The sequence below is a fragment of the Diadema antillarum genome, unplaced genomic scaffold (genome assembly GCF_040938485.1).
Source record: "Diadema antillarum isolate AM-2024a unplaced genomic scaffold, OU_Dant_1.0 scf00000101, whole genome shotgun sequence".
In the NCBI taxonomy this organism is placed as follows: domain Eukaryota; kingdom Metazoa; phylum Echinodermata; class Echinoidea; order Diadematoida; family Diadematidae; genus Diadema; species Diadema antillarum.
The window spans coordinates 62,768-78,786 of NW_027270990.1; the positions used below are offsets into that span (position 1 = coordinate 62,768).

The 16,019-nt window shown below is 40.7% G+C and overlaps 1 protein-coding gene across 6 annotated transcripts in view; it reads right to left on the minus strand.

Annotated features, from left to right (window-relative positions):
• The window catches only part of LOC139718893 (uncharacterized), a 129,784-nt gene that overhangs the window by 17,821 nt on the left and 95,944 nt on the right, over window positions 1-16,019 (minus strand). The gene's annotated exons all lie outside the window — the stretch shown is intronic.

Below are 16,019 nucleotides of genomic sequence, written 5' to 3' on the forward strand. Positions count from 1 at the left end.
ATCCCACATTTTTCATCTTTGCAGATTGAAACCTTCCATATGAGAAACTATGTATTTCAGTGGGATATAACAGTCATATATGAAGTCACATGCAAGTATCACACTTAAAACTTGCATAGATAAGCAATGGCTCTTCAACAAACAGACATATAGTTACTATTTCTTTCTTTAAGAAAGAGAAATTAAGCTATTGTTAGTCACTTCAAGTCAACACAGTGGCACACTTTCTTAAAGGTGTTAGTGTAGGCACAGTACAATCAGAAATACGAATTTACCCCAAGCACCTTGCACTGATGATTTTTTTTTTTTTAATCTGTCATATATTGCTTTGTTTTGATAACAAGAGGACACTGTAATCAAGTGGACTTTCACATGTCTTTGTTTTAATCATGCCATAATAGTGAGCAAGAACTGTTGAAGATTCAACATGGTGGAATCAAAAAAAAAAATCATCAGGAAAACAAACAGGTCACTCATCAGGTTGCAGATTTCAAAATGATCCCATATTGGCTACTATGTACTTGCACCTGAGCGCAGAAGACACACAGACACTGAAACGAATGATGGGAGTGAACAAGAAGCGTGAGCGGAAGAGATGCATATCCCATGGAGACATGTAGAGACAAAATGTAAACCACCTCTACAGTTTTTGGACAAAAAATGGGCTGAAAATAGCAAAGTTTGCCTTCCTGCCCCATACTCTGACCCGACTCTGCTAGTAGGGGGAGTGTGAGATAGCAGAGTTTACAATGCCAGTTTATGGTCATCACTGGTGGACAGAACTGCATTACTTTTATAAATTAATACTCAAATAATACTACTGTCTATTTCATATAGTGCCTCTGACTTTTGATTATCATGATGGTTTTTGTCTGGAACTAGCTGGAACTAGTGGTTCACATATCGTAACAATTGAAGCAAACATGACAATAAAAGTGACAAATTTTTTGGTGAATCATGACTGGACGATTGGAACAGATGTGTTGCTAATGTTTCACATCAAGGCAATAATCAAACTGACCAATCACCCTAAACAGACTACTTGAAAAAAAAAGAAGAACAGGTTATGTCTAGAAAACTAGTGTCAATTATCAACCATGGGAAGACTAGACTTTCAGTCAGTGGTCATTAGTTCACTCTGAGGAAGTCTGGGTGTTCTACCTGTATCTTTAATTAGCAGGGACAAGAAATAGCAAACTTCATCAGGGCGACCTCTGGATTACTTCACAAATTCACTCAGTTCCTCTCGCTGACCCTCGGGGTTTGCCTTTCAGGAACGCCAGTATTGAGAGGACTTCCATCATGCCGGAAAGCCCATTACAGCGGGCGAACTCTCTTTGAAACTCTCTCAATTTACACTCTCTTCATCTCTTTTTTTTTCTCCTTTCTTCAAGTTCTCTATCTGTCTCTCTGTACTATTTTTACTCAGACAGCTCTAAACTGATGAGGGTTGTTCCTCCTGAAAGTTTGTTTTGGGTGGTCAGTACTGATGTCGAGACATATGAATCATGTTACCTTGCAGCCCTCCCCAACTTTTTTCATTCAAGAGTCGCAACAATGAGGTATACTTGGCAATGGATTATCCATTTAATTTTTCCTTTGAAGTTCCATGAGATGCAAAACTGTGGTATCGAACAGAATTTAGAAGAAATAAACCACACATCTTTGCCAGAAGTTCTATGTCTCTCTTCTTGAGGACTTAAAGGACAAGTTCACCTTCATAAACATAAGGATTGAGAGAATGTAGCAATATTAGTAGAACACATCATTGAAAGTTTGAGGAAAATCAGACAATCCGTTCAAAAGTTATGAATTTTTGAAGTTTTTGTGCACTACCCGCTGGATGAGAAGACTACTGCAGTGTAGGAATAACTTAGATGTCACATGCGTACAACAATATAAGGAAAATATAAAGAGAATTTCACAAAATTTCATCTTTTGAAAAAAGTATAAATTCCCCTGACTCGTTACCGACAAATGTTATGGGTAATATTATTCCCCCTGCCTTTAGAAAGAGGCAAGTCAAGTGCTCTTTTATTATGCGAAAAAAGTGAAAATATGTTGAATTTTCTTTTACATTTTCTTTATACTGTTGTACGCATATGACTCACAAGCTGTAGTAGTCTCCTCATCCAGCGGTTCCAACACAAAAATTTAAAAAATTCATAACTTTTGCATCGATTGTCCAATTTTCCTCAAACTTTCGCTGATGTGTTCTACTAATATTGTTGCATTTTCTCAATCCTTATGTTTATGAAGGTGAACTTGTCCTTTAAAGGACTCTGGGATAAAATATGATAATTGCAATGAGGTGATTTGGGATATACAGCAATTCAGATATGACATAAAGAGAGGGCATTTTATATATAAGCAGCTGTATCACTGCAAGTATTGATCTGTCAGAGTAGATCATATCACATAAGGAATAGAATAATCACTTTGCTTTACAAAATATATGCATCAATGTCATGGTTAGTCACAATTCCAGAAATATGAATATATTGTGTATGTATATGGCTTTGTGAAATCTATATGATAGTACAGCTAATGTCAAAACTGTCTCATCCCTGCGACAGCAATATAAGCCAAAGCTGAGATATACTGATTATCATGTTTCTAATTTAAGTCTTGCATCTGATTGACTATGATGAGATTTACAGGAGATGGCCACTTTATTTGTCGACAATTTGATACACACTCCGCACCAATATCAGCCCGGATAACAAATTGCAGAATATATTGCGACAAAGACTGTTGACTCAAGGTTAGATATAGGCAACTGACCATGGATCAACTGCAATCCAACAATTTGGTTTGTGCACAGATGAAAAGACAGATACACACCATATTTTGTTGCATCGGTCATGAGACAATTCTTGTAGGATTCATCTCTAGGATCTTGTTCAGACTTTCCGTCGGCATATGGGACTTAAAATGCTTGACATGTAAATCCCTTGTTTTCATGAATCATACCCCAAATTTAAACATTTGCCTGCCTCCTTTCCTGTTAGTTGGGTTGACCACAAAGTCCGCATCACCCTATAGAATGTCACGGCAACGTTCAACCACAAATAGGATTTCCCTTTGACACTTTTTTTTAAAGTTGGTTTTTTTTTCTACTGTCCATCATATAAATATGTGCTTAGGGAGTACTTTTTCTTGAGACTGTATTCATAAACTTAACATGAACCTTTTTTCTTTTCCTTTTTTTTTATAAACAGATGCCAATCATGGAATTTCTGGCACAGCAAATGTGTATCAATTCTTACATTTATACTCAAGAAAGGGGCAACAATATTGGTCTCTTCGGGGGTAGAAGCCAGTGAGGATAGGCAAAAACAATCTCTGCCTAAACCCCCATTTCACTGTGTAAATATCATCATTGAAATCTGAACAATCCCAGCATGCATACTGCGAGCCTGCACGCTTTGCCTCTAAAGTACTACATCTGTCACTTAATCCAGCCTGTCTTCCAAAAATAGGCGCCGGAGCAAATCCGAGGCTAGCGCGGCTCATTGCGAGGGTGGGCTTGACCTTCATCACTCAGTGGTGACGGTTGTTACAAAGGTCTCAAGAGAGAGACAGACAGACAGACAGACAGAACGAGATTGAAAGAGAAGGGCTCAATCTAGCCAAAGACTCTTAACACTTCGCCCCTATAACTCTATTCTACCTCCACTCATGATCACTTTGCGGCACTGGGACATATTCCCACTACTCTCGGCAATCACTGCATCTTTGCGCACAGAAAACTATTGCAGCCCCCCTTTTTTCACTATAGTCGTGGGGACTTAGTACAGGGTAACTTCACACAGCAACAGCATGAGATGAGACGCATCTAAAAAAAGACAAACATCGATTCAAGAAAGAAATATGAAAGCAGCATGACCCCTTGGGCAGATCTACATTGTAGATCACATGACTCCAGGAAATAGAAGAATATTAAAGCCATAGATACAATACATGAGTCTCACTGCATCTTTACAATCTTTCTCTCTATCTCTCTCATATTACTGTTCTGTTGGCAAACAGGCTTTTCAAGATTGAGAAATCAGGTGAGGATGAATACACAGCCTATTAAGAGCCATGGGGGGAAAAAAATCATGTGATTAGGGAGAAAAAAAGAAAAGAAAATGGCATGTCATCCGTCCTGATGATGCTGAGTGTGTGCCAAGAGAACAAAAGACAGGAAGCCCCCGAGGGTACACCTAAGTGTGGCCAAACCATCTCCTGCTGCCATAGTTGAGCGCTTCATTAGTGTTATCAAGGAATTAAGGCACCATCTTGCGACCATGAGTAAGTGCATTGGGAGTCCCAGAGAGAAATGCTGATAGATCACAATCTGTTGTGATTTCCTTTTTTTTTTTCTTTTAAAAATGGAAAATTTATAGCCATGAGCTAAAATGGGCACACATGTTTCCCTCTCTCATGTGACATGAACAACAAACACCCATGAAAAAAAAAACCCTATCATTTCCTTCACAGTTGAAAGAAGAGCAAAAAGGTATATAATGAGATGTCAGATAGAATCAGTCCTAAACTTTGATTTCACTGTCCCCGACATCACGTGACAGACACTGTAGGTGTTCACATGCATTACTACATTCCTGACGTGAAAAATGAATGTGTGCATATCCTGTTCAAACTATGGTCTTTCTCTAACACCTAAATTTAAGTTGATGGGATTAAAAATTCTGAGAGACAGACAAACAGAATCTTTCCTGTTCTATACAGCTTTTACGCATCTAAACATAAATTGGTACAGAATCAGAATCATCGCACTCAGAAAGATGCAGTGGCAAGTTTTGCTCCTTCCATTTTCGCAGGTGTGCCGCTAACAACTTCTTGCATCATTAACAGTCAGAAAGTCGCCATAATGCCATTTTCAACTGGTTTAGTTAACACCACAAACCATATACAGGCCCAACTCTTTCTCACATACTCTAATACATTCCCATCCCCATGTTTTCTACTTTTTAAAATCACAAATCTGTCTTCTGTTAACTGCCATCCAGAGAAATTGTCTCATTCCTCGAGAAAGGTAAAAGATTGGGTACAGGAGAGGCGGGTCTGATTATTGGCAAAAAAATTCTTCTCCTCCTAGCCGGCCGGCCACCAATGTTCTAGATACCATGACTAAGATGTGCCGTACAAACAAGGTATAATGAGCACTTCCTGTCTCTCATGCTATTATTACTGAGAGTTTTGATAATAATTTGCACATGGCCACACACATTCTCCCACATCCTCAGAGAAATTAAAAAAGAAGAGGAAAAAAAAACCCAACAAAGTTCCTCATTTCTGAACAAAACATTACAGAACTCTGAGTGAGACAAACTAAAGCTGTCAAAAGGAAATATTAAAAAAAAATATCCTTGTTTGTACAAAAATGAATAAATCACAAAAATCTACCTGAGCAAGGAGGAAATATAAACAAGAGACCCGCGGGTCTAGCGCTCACCTGAGTATCGCAAGTTCACCTTTCACGCAATCACTAATCTAAATTATTCACAGCTCTACCAAAATTTGACCAGGCATTCTCAAGTAGAAGATGAAAATGTACAATAAGGGCCCAAATTTTAACAGATTCCTTAATTTGGGGGGATTGGAGCCCCCTGGGGCCCTCTGGGTGGGGCATGGTGCTCATTTTGATAAATTGAGATCCTGACCCCCTCGGGATGCTACCTGCCAAGTTTGATGAAAATCCATCACGAGGTGTTCAGGAAGAGAAGATGAAAATGTACAATTCAGGCCCCCATTTGGACCTTCCCAACCACCCCCCCCCCCTACCCCTGCCCCCAAGAGGGGCACCCCTGGATCTCCTATGAACAAACTTGAAACTACAGTCATTAATGTACTCACTCGTAGTATTATCTTAGCTCTATAACTTCTGATTCTAGAGAAGATTTTTAAAGATTCCTTCATTTTGGGGGTGTGGGCCCCCCTGGGGCCCCCTGGGTGGGGCATGGTGCCCATTTTAACAAATTGAGATCCTAACCCCTTAGGGATGCTACCTGCCAAGTTTGGTGAAAATGGGTCATGGGGTTCTCAAGAAGAAGATAAAAATGTACAATTTAGGCCCCATTAGGACCCCTCCTCACCCCCCTCCCCTGGGTCCCGGGGGGGGGGGGGGGGCACCCCTGATTCTGCCATGAACAAACTTGAAACTACAGTCATTAATGTACTCACTCATAGTATTAACTTAGCTCTATCACTTCTGGTTCTAGAGAAGAAGATTTTTACAGATTCCATAATTTTGGGAGGTTTGGGCCCCATGGGGGCCCCCTGGGTGGGGCATGGTGCCCATTTTAACAAATTGAGTTCCTAACCCCCTACAGATGCTACCTGCCAAGTTTGGTGAAAATGGGTCATGGGGTTCTTAAGAGGAAGATGAAAATGTACAATTTAGGCCCCATTAGAACCCCTCCCCACCCCCCTCCCCTGCGTCCCAAGGGGGGCACCCCTGATTCTGCCATGAACAAACTTGAAACTACAGTCATCAATGTACTAACCCATAGTATTAACTTAGCTCTATCACTTCTGGTTCTAGAGAAGAAGATTTTTACAGATTCCTTAATTTTGGGGGGTTTGGGCCCCATGGGGGCCCCCTGGGTGGGGCATGGTGCCCATTTTAACAAATTGAGATCCTAACCCCTTAGGGATGCTACCTGCCAAGTTTGGTGAAAATGGGTCATGGGGTTCTCAAGAAGAAGATAAAAATGTACAATTTAGGCCCCATTAGGACCCCTCCTCACCCCCCTCCCCTGGGTCCCAGGGGGGGGGGGGGCACCCCTGATTCTGCCATGAACAAACTTGAAACTACAGTCATTAATGTACTCACTCATAGTATTAACTTAGCTCTATCACTTCTGGTTCTAGAGAAGAAGATTTTTACAGATTCCTTAATTTTGGGGGGTTTGGGCCCCATGGGGGCCCCCTGGGTGGGGCATGGTGCCCATTTTAAGAAATTGAGTTCCTAACCCCCTACAGATGCTACCTGCCAAGTTTGGTGAAAATGGGTCATGGGGTTCTTAAGAAGAAGATGAAAATGTACAATTTAAGCCCCATTAGAACCCCTCCCCACCCCCCTCCCCTGGGTCCCAAGGGGGGCACCCCTGATTCTGCCATGAACAAACTTGAAACTACAGTCATCAATGTACTAACCCATAGTATTAACTTAGCTCTATCACTTCTGGTTCTAGAGAAGAAGATTTTTACAGATTCCTTAATTTTGGGGGGTTTGGGCCCCCTGGGGGCCCCCTGGGTGGGGCATGGTGTCCATTTTAACAAATTGAGTTCCTAACCCCCTAGGGATGCTACCTGCCAAGTTTGATGAAAATCGGTCTTGGGGTTTTCAAGAAGAAGATGAAAATGTAAAAAGTTTACGCACGACGCACGACGGACGACGGACGACGGACGACGCACGACGCACGACGCACGACGCACGACGGACGCCGGACGAAGGGCGATCGCAATAGCTCACTTGAGCCTTTGGCTCAGGTGAGCTAAAAATAAAAAGAAATCCTTGTTCCTGCAATAAATTGCAGAAAATTACTTAAGCAAGGTGAAATACTTCTCTCACAAGAAATAGAGAGAAAATAAAATGTTCCTAATTTCTATCAATGAGCATGGCATTGGAGAACAGACTACAATCCTGCATGAGGAATTCTCCTATTTCCTCTCTCACATTACAGTGAGATCCACAACAACTAAAAGCACTTCACACTGAGTTTGAAAGTTTCTTCATTTCTACTATTTATTACAATGATGAAAGTGTCATGTACTCACTAGATGAATTAAGATATGAGTTTAATGTAAGATTGTATCTTTCTTCTTTTTTTTTGGGTACTTCTCTGACGATGAAGGTCAGCTCCTCTGAATACATGAGTATTAATTGTGCAGTGGAGCGTTTTGCATTCAAAGTCAGGCATTGGATTAAACCCGTTCAGTACGGGCTGATTTTGCTACAATACACATTTCCCATAGACACTTGCCGCGTATACTCGGACTCGTCCTCAACAGGTTAAGGTTCTCCAAAGTTCATGGTGAGGTTTGGTGATTAACAAGGATCAACTGTGTGTTGCACATTTCCTACCACAGGCTTGCGCAAATCAATCTGCCAAGTCCAGGAAATAATTAAGAAAAATAAGATGCAATTTAAACAAGTGGGACAGATTTCAAAAACAAAGGGAGAGGGGAGCTGACAAGACATAGGAGATGGAAAGATGGCTGTGTGTATGGGAGGGGTGGGGTATGGGCAGTGTGAGGCAAAATTAAAACATCTAACCATAATCTTGCGTGGGTGATAAATCCACAAATGTATGTCAATTCTAACACTGCCTTTTACTCAGCTTGTAGTTTGCATCTATCTTGCAAATTTCATCATAAATGGCAGATCATACATTTCATGATGAAATGCCAATATCAACCTTCAGCTGCAGGCCAATATGGAGGATATACTCCGTGAAGAGGCAAAGATCATTCCAAAAATCTCGCTTCCATCTAATTTCATCGATGCCAAGTCCTAAAATGGTAAATTACCTGCACCCCATTCCCCCCCCCCCCCCCCCCCAACACCATCCAACTCCCATCCCTCCCTCCTGGAACATGCCTGAACCATGAAATGTGAAAGGAAATGGCTTAATGGGAGCCAATTTGCTCTGGGCCCTCCAGGGCTGGCACACTGGACTTGATGATGATGATGGTGGTGCAGGTGATGTATTGGCAGGAGGGGGTGCAGGAGGACTCTCCTGTAATAACTGGCATCCAAGCATCTCTTCCATGAAGGGGGGGGGGGGGAGGGTTCTTGTCATCCTAGCATCATCCCCCTATCGCCCAGTACTGTCTGGGATTGGCATGCTGGGCAGCCATTTATAGAATCTTTATCTATCTCCTCCGTATTGAATTAAGATGCAAGACCATGTGCACATCGCAGCCTCAAGTACTGTATAAAGCATACTGCAGAGTACCACCTGAACATGAAAACTTTGGTTCCTTCAATGCAGAAAACACTGACTGTACTGTACCTTCACCAAGGTGGAAGGGAAATATTCCTCTTATTCTTCTTCTAAAGAAAGATCTCTACATTCAAGCATATTCTAAACATTGATTTCACTGCCCGTAGTTGCATATTGCTGCCGAGTTTTAGTTCTGCATCTTTAGCCTGAAACGGAATTGCCATGGCAGACATCAATTTTTTAAAATTAATTAATTTATTATTTTTATTTATTTATGTATTTTTCATTTTCATATGTGTTTTTTTTTACAAGAAACAGGGTTAATTGATGCATCACCAAAATAAAAATTTGGGTCATATAATATAAAGTCAATTACTTTGATTGAATCAAGGTTGATTTTGTTCTGGTTGAGATATACATGAAGGGTTACAAAATAATGCAAAGTGCAGGATATTGAAACAGCATCATCACATGTGGAAATGATATGCATAAAAAACAATACACATTCCAGCAATGTTTTAACTGTTGGCAGAGTACCCTAGATTTATTCATTCCCCTCTACAATATCAAATTAGCAAGTCAATCACAGGTACAAGATAAGGAGACCCTCAAATTATATTGTAATCAAATCACAATTTCACCCCACAATTTAGAGAAATACATAAACAGATGGTTTCCCCTAGAATTATCATCAGGATATATCTGAAACCCCCCCCCCAAAAAAAAAAAACAAAACAAAACAAAACAAAAAAAAAAAACAAAACAAAAAAAAAAAAAAAAAAAAAAACTGAGATAAAGCTTGTTGCTGCCGTTTCTTTTTTTAAATCACAATGTATTGATTCCCATCCTAACTTTCCATTAAAAAAAAAATCTTATCTCTTGGTACTTTTTCCCTTCATTACAGCAATTTCTACTAACCTTGAATATGTGCCAAAGTGTCCTGAAAGTAGTAACAATCACGCATTATCAACACAATCTCATTTAATCATTAAATGATGGCAGTGGAAATGACATGAGGGTGAAGGAACTAGTGAGGTATCAATGGGCACCCTCAAAGGGCAGTGTTTTGTTGAGTACCCATAAATGCAATTATGAGGCATATTGGAAAGGAGTGGGGCAAAATTTGAAATAACTAGTCTCCAATACTTCCCATTTCTAAGCATCATGGAAGGATGGAAATGACATTCAGACACAGCCTTAGGCAAAAAAAAAAAAAAAAAAAAAACTTTGGTTAAAACTTTTCATTTTTGTTGTTGATTGGCTGGCATCCAACAAGAAGTTTGGTATTTATAAATAAATACAAAGAACAATCAAGTATATTATATAATCCAATCATCCACTGGTAGGATGGAAGGGGGGAACTTGAATATGCATGAAGAAATAGGACATGAAAATCACACCAAATTGGCAATTAATTCACAGAAATAATAACACAAAAACTAAAATGTTTACTATCATGTTTGCTTGGTACCTATTTTTATAAAACCTGAGATTTATTGGTTCTGGCATTTGAGGAATGAGTTTGATAATTTGTGAAGTGACAGGCAATGATCTGATGTTATCTACTTATCACATTTACCAAGGATTGTGGAGGGTTGCCAAATAATGCTACAATGCAATTAACGACTTTTACACAAGCATACAGGATTACCCAACTTGACTCTCTCACGGCAGTAATTATGTCTTCTAGCGTCAACAACGCTCTTCCATGGATTAAAGGAAGCATTTACAAGGCCAAAGTTATAAATTAGGCAGCCAAGTGCAGAAATAATGCACTCAAATTTAGAAGAAAAAAAAAACCAACAGTGCTTCACAACATCAACAGGAAAAATGTCCTAAACTCTACTGAGGTATGCATGATGACAACCCGTATGAAACTACTCTAGTAGATTAATGAAAGGTGACTGCCGTGGATGCACAGGCCTATAAATAGCTCTGTGTACTTTTTACGGAAAATACTCAGAGTATCCATATCTTGCAGGATAGCCAGAATCACGAGGGGTTATTCTCTAAATATCCTAGCACATGAACAAAATTACACACAAAAAAACCCCTTAGTATTCTGGTGAGGTAGGAAGCAGACACTTGAGAGAAAAATATGATTGAAAAGACAGGAAATGAAGACTGATTAGACATAGGAAAGTGGCCCTGTTTCATCAAAATTTAGACCAAACGTAAGTAAGAAAATCAAACATAAGTCTATGAATACTCAGTTCTGATTGGCTGCTACCTGCCTTACATGTATGTCTGATTTTCTGACTTACATTTGATTGCATCTCTATATGCAACAAGGCCCGTATAGGAACTTTGAGTAGAGGTTATGTGTGTGTGTGTGTGTGTGTGTGTGTGTGTGTGTGTGCATATTTGGGTTGTGTAGTTTTGCCACTGAGGACAGACAATGGTAAAATTCCTTGGAAAGATTACCTCCACTGCGTTCTCAAACAGTTAAATGATCCAGAAAATTCATGTATGTTAATCATTAAATGAGATAATGTAACTGCAGAAAAATAATTCTCCCTCAGTACTTGAAGACCTCTGTCTAATGTGTGAAAAGGGAAAAATACAGAGATGATATGGGGGAGGGGTGGGGAACAACATGCAAGCACAAATCAGTAGGTATAGTCGATGAGGGAGACTCCTGCCTTCCTGCTATTTGGATGGATGGGTGGATGGGAGGTTGGCAAAGGGGCAGGGGAAGGGCTGGCTCTGCTACAAGCAGAGCTTCCACACCTGTGGCTGACCATGAGTCACGTCAGTTTAGAGTGGCGACAAGAAGATGCCCTCCCCTGCAGGTGTTTGACCCCAATATTCAAAAAAGCGGATGCCACAAAGCCCCCCTGCTTAAGAGTGCACGGGGGGTCAACTAATGGATAGGGATGGGCGTCCCGAATTAGTCGCCCAGCGTTAACAAGGCAGCCAGACAAGCAGGTACCCCTTTGGCAAAGTCACAATGGGCAAAGACCTAGTAACCCTACTCTTAATGTATTTCTGCTACCATCTGAAACTAGGCTAAGGAGAGGGATTCTACAAAGTTCAATAATGAATGGCCTCAAAACATTTCAAACCAAAATGACCCCCCTAAAATGCAACATTTTCCTCTTGAGTCCAATAAGTGCTATACATCAAACAAAATTCCCTCCCCCCCCCCCCCCGAAAGGCAACATTTCCCTTTTGAGTTCAAAATGTCACAAGTAGAATTTCCTACACATGCCTTTTCTAGAGCATGACATATTGCATATATTAGTTGCATTTTCTCTTTCAAAATTGTTACTCTAAGTTTACTAACAGCTACAGTATGAGAGCACTAAGAATTGAATACACTGCACTGATCAACCCCTATCCCCACATATATGCAACATGCACATTTTGAAAAAGCCATACATAGTACTTTACCAACATGGAGCCATCCACGAGTCAACCTCCTAGAACAAAACAGGGCTTTACAAGAAGAACATTTTTAAAAGGGTATCTCTGAAGAGGAAGAATATTCACTTTTTCGACTGATACAGAAGTCCTCATCATGTGGGATGTAGTAAGAACCCCGCTGGAAGAATCCCATCAAGAAGTTCATGGTGGCGCTCCCGCACTTGGCGATCCAGCGGCCCAACGCCAGCGTCTGCAGATACGCGACCTGCCCGCAACCCGAAGAACCCTCGTCCAGCCTCTGCATGTCTGCCCGGCCATACGTCCTGTACACGCACCACGGCCAGCAGATGTGAGAGCACGTACACGCACACTCTCGCATCGGTGCCAAGATTTATCGAGGGGCTCTCCCCCCTCTCCACCTATGGCGGCGTGATCAACCTCACCCAAGGTAGGCCTTTGTTTTTTCAGTCTGATATGAAAACAAAGATCCCGCAAGGACAGGTGACGAATCACCCTTGTCACTTTTTTTTTTCTTTTAATCCCCTTGTCGCTCGTCACACTGCGATAACAATTACACACACGGGTCCAAACAAGAGGAAACCTGGCTTGATGAGGTGGCAATCGTCTCAGATAGATCCTTGATCAAATTGCTTGTACGGAAGACTGCCAGGGGTTCTTTCCTTCACTACTTAGAACACGCATACACAGATGCACACACACACACACTGGTAACCGCTTGCTGAGACTGAGTCTGAAGCAATTCTTGGCAGTGCTCTGCGGCTTGCGGCTGCGAGCGTGGCCGGGTGACTCATTGGCTGTTTGCAGCGAGAGCTGCGCATCGGCAAATGACCACCAAAAAGTGGAGGGAGTGCCGAGACCAGCTTCGCAAAAAGCACAGGATGTGACGATTGGAGGCTCCCATACGCTTCTCTCGCTGCATACGTGCACAAACAAAAATATCCTGAAAATGGCTGGCTCCATGAACGAAAGTTCTCTCTTATTGTGAATCTGTGGGGCACTGGCATTGGCAAACTGGAGCAGGAGATCTGATAGTTATTGAATTAGTCCGGGCTACTTTCTGATCTTCTTGGATTTAACCATTAGGATGGAGATTAGGAAGGCAAAGTAAACGGTCTAGCGGGTGCTATGTGATAATTAGGGGCTTAATGATTCTATCTGTTCCAATCTAATTGAATTTCCCCCATCTTCGGTCTAATTGCTGTTTATATCAAGATGAGATAACAGCCATCACTGGTGAAAGACAAAGATAATCCTTGTATGCATCCTTTGGATTCTCTTACTCTGCAACTATTGATAAGAAAGCAGTGAAGGAATGTGTCCTGACATACCATACACAGTTTATCTATCAGGAGTTTTCAAAGGGAGAAGTGTTGACAGAGTATGTACTTCAAATTTTCCTTCATGTGCATTAGTCAAACAAAGTAAGAATAGCAAGACCCATTCTATAATGCTCACAACTTGTAAATACATGCACTCATTCTTAAATTCAATCATTCTATAATTCCCTTAAGCCCACTTTTCCTACTTATTTGCAAACAGTAGCAACTGTGTCACAAAAGAAATAATACATCTTGAGAGCAAAACAGACAGAATCTTTGGCAAACACCTTGTGCATTCTGACTTCTACGGGGGACAGAAGGCATTGTTCTAAATACTGCTGACCTCCATTCACATTCATGTTGTAGCCTTACACGGGGCTACAATTTGCACAATGAAAATGTATGTATACACACACAATAGGCAGCTTCCAAACATAGGTGAATTGTTTGCATGCATATGTATCATCTTTCTCGGCACAAGCTTCCCAAGGAAACAACGAATGTAATACGTAGAGAGCATGGAGGCCGACACAAACAGATCCCTCTACTCTGCATGGTTCCACATTCCCATCCATTTCAGTCCTTATCTAATGAATGACTATTTCCTCCAATTAGCACCAAATATAGCGGTCACTTGAGGCACACAAACACTCCCCCCCCCCCCCAACTAAATTATAATGCATCATGGAGAACATCTTGATGACGATGCCTCACCTTAAACTTGTGGCTGTGTCTGGGAAGGTGCCAGACAAACAGGAAAATACAATCAGAAATGAACTTCACCCTCAGGCCTTTGTTTACTGCCTCCTTGTGAAAGAAAGCTTCTATCTGGCATAGGATGCCCTCTCTCAGTTTACTTTTTTGATATCTAATCATCATAAACCCTATTCATTCCATACCAAAAACTATTATGCTGATGCAATTATTTAATCACCATAGGCTACATCACAAAATCCTGCCTTTTTAGATGAAATTTAAGCAATTTGTGAAATACATGTGAAATATTTGAAAGGCAATCAAAGAAGTCACACTAAATCATATCCATAACAGAGTTCTGATGGTAACTATTTCATTCTAGTTCATTTTCATTTGGTTTTCATTAAAATGTGCCATGAAAGGCTGTCAATGTTGTCTATAAACAATTCTTTTCATTGTTCCACCATTTACGAGTACAAACTCTTCCCTAACTTGAGTCACTGTTAATCTTTGCCAGTCCTGTATCTTAAAGAGTCTCACACATGTGTGACACACGGCTGCTTAAAGACGAAAACAAGGAAACAAAATAATTCATATGCTTGTTCAGATAAGGGCAATTGGTAACGGCAACAACAAACAAACAGCTTGCAGCAACAGATAAGGAAGCCGTGCATCACATTCTGGCAAACTAGATTGTTTAAGTGGTACAAGTATTGTAAATAGTGGTAAATTGTAATCTATCCAAAGCTTTCTATTACAAACCAGAGACTAGAGAAGCACTCTGAGAGCGCAGACCTCCGTCAAGCGGCTAATTTCCACCACTGATCTTGTTCTTCCACACACATCAGTGATTTCCACCCATACAATGTACGTATGCATGCTGAAAATCGCCCGATTTCCCAATATAGAAGCCTTTTGTTACATCAACTTCCAGCTGCGCAGTGCACCTCGCCCTAGCAGATAGAAACGAGAGCACACACTTTAGTGCATGTATGCAAACCTCAAAAAACGCGCAGCTTAAACTCCTAAGTTCACAACCCTACCTGCCAAAATATCAAAAATCATTCATAAACTCCACAAAAATTCCCGGATCACACCAAACTTTAATCATCTGTTCCTTGTGTCATACTCAACCTTTCCTGTAAGTTACATCCATTCACAAATTTGTTGATTTTTTTTTACTTTTTTTTTTGGCACACAGACAAACAAACCAACAAACAAATGGATTTCACTTTTGTCCATCTACAGGTCCAACCCAATATAATTAGGCTCCAACAGAATGAAGTATTGTAAAATGTTTATTATGACATCACAGCCAATGAAAAGAGGTGGGGGAAGGGGTTGTGCCATGGGAGCACAATAACATACTTAGCATATTTAAGGAAAATGATTTTTAGAGGACTTAAAATTTGCTGAGTATCATATCAAAATGCAGGGTTACTTGGAAATAACTATTGCTGGGTGACAACAACATGATTGCTGAGATTACCACGATGACAAGTCATAAAAGACATAATACTGGACAGAAAACGGACAAGACAACAATCCCAAACACACAGTGCACACATATGATTTTGATTTGCAATCAGCTCACAGCTATGGTATGAGGTAAGTGACTCACTCTGAGATGCAGACAAGCAGCTATTTTTAGGCCTTTTCC